This window comes from Brienomyrus brachyistius, unplaced genomic scaffold, assembly GCF_023856365.1.
Source record: "Brienomyrus brachyistius isolate T26 unplaced genomic scaffold, BBRACH_0.4 scaffold280, whole genome shotgun sequence".
NCBI lineage: Eukaryota > Metazoa > Chordata > Actinopteri > Osteoglossiformes > Mormyridae > Brienomyrus > Brienomyrus brachyistius.
The window spans coordinates 71,089-73,161 of record NW_026042555.1 but is presented as its reverse complement, the minus strand read 5'-3'; positions in this window follow the sequence as shown (position 1 = coordinate 73,161).

Below are 2,073 nucleotides of genomic sequence, written 5' to 3'. Positions count from 1 at the left end.
TTATCAGATTGTCAATTGTGGCCTGTGGAATGTTGGTCCACTCCTCTTCAATGGCTGTGCGAAGTTGTTGGATATTAGTGGGAACTGGTACACGCTGTCGTATACGCCGGTCAAGCACATCCCAAACATGCTCAACGGGTGACATGTCCGGTGAGTATGCTGGCCATGCAAGAACTGGGACATTTTCAGCTTCCAAGAACTGTGTACAGATCCTTGCAACATGGGGCCGTGCATTATCTGTCTGAGTGGCTGGTCTCAGACGATCTTGGAGGTGAACCTGCTGGATGTGGAGGTCCTGGGCTGGTGTGGTTACACGTGGTCTGCGGTTGTGAGGCCGGTTGGATGTACTGCCATATTCTCTGAAACGCCTTTGGAGACGGCTTATGGTTGAGAAATGAACATTCAATGCACGAGCAACAGATCTGGTTGACATTCCTGCTGTCAGCATGCCAATTGCACGCTCCCTCAATGCTTGTGGCATCTGTGGCATTTTGCTGTGAGACAAAACTGCACATTCCAGGGTGGCCTTTTATTGTGGGCAGTATAAGGTACACCTGTGCACTACCCATGATGTCAGATCAGCATCTTGATGTGGCACACCTGTGAGGTGGGATGGATTATCTCAGCAAAGCAGAAGTGCTCACTATCACACATTTAGACTGATTTGTGAGAAATGTTTGAGAGAAATGGTAATATTGTGTATCTGGAATGAATTGTAGATCTTTAAGTCCATCTCATGAAAAATGGGAGCAAAAACAAAAGTGTTACGTTTATATTTTTGTTCAGTGTACATTGATTTACAGAATCAAATTTAAAAAACAAAAATACACTGATTTTATACAGATTACTAACTTTTGGGGATCACAATACAAATCTAAATATTTTAGACAAGTTACTTATCTGCTTATTGAATGGTGGGCGAAAAAAATATCTGTATAGTGTCCATTATCTAAAACCCCGCAATGACGTAGTTTGTGTTGTTCTTAAAATAATATTAACTTAAACGGTCAATCTGATTTTCTGGAGGAAAAATAATAGTTTTGATGAATCAACAGCTTGGGAAAATAGTCGCTAGATTAATTCAAAGAAAAATTGTCTGTAGTTGCACCTCAACAGTATAACCAGTGATAATACTATATAAATAAAATTAAAGTAATGGCACCAGCATAGACAGACACAGTAACAGTACAGAATGAGGTAACAGTGGCAGTGTGAGGAAATGTCAGCGTCACTGGCTGGTTAACAGCAATGGGGAGGAAACTTGTCTCTAAATCTGGAAATGCTTGTGCAGATGGATGGATGGAAGGTGAAAAGTGACAGTGCTGGGTGGCTAGAGTCTCTCAAGGTGCTGCTTGCTTTTCTGAGGCAGCACCTGAAGACGATGCCTTTGACCGCCAGAAGCTGTGTGCCCGAGGAACTGGAAGCTGTTGAAGCCTCTACAGCATCCTCTGCGATGTAGATAGGACTTTGGGGAGTCATCCGTTTGCGAAAGTCCAGGATCAGCTCCTTGGTTTCTCTAGCGTTGAGGGTGATGTTGTTATACATGGTGAAGAGCTGGGCCTACAAATCCCAGCATTCAAGAGGTGAAAATACAGACTTAGAGGGAATTTGGGAAAAGTGAAAAAATCCTCTTTACTCGTGTCTGTATAAATCTCACCAAGCGTAACTTTGCAGATTAAAGACTGGCTGAGAGTGTAAATGTAAACGCTGATAAGGAGTCAGGAACAAAGTGCTCATGTAGTGCACACCTGGGTCCAGAGGGCCCTTGTTCAGATGGAAAACTGAACAGGCATCTTTTGTGCTAAATGACAGCCGGTGCTGCTCAAGATGATGGACACTATGGGGAAATAAAAAAAAAAAGAGTTTTGAATGAAAAGACACACAAGAGTAACAGTGCAGCCTTGGTCACGTCTCCCCAGCTCATGACTGGACCAGGCTCCACATTGACCCCAAAACTGGCTTTACACACAGGAAACTCACTGAAACTCAACACAACATTGTCCTGATCTTGCCTGGGGAGTTTCACCTGGTTACTGAGATGACCGGCAGCACAGACAGTCTTACCAGCAACAG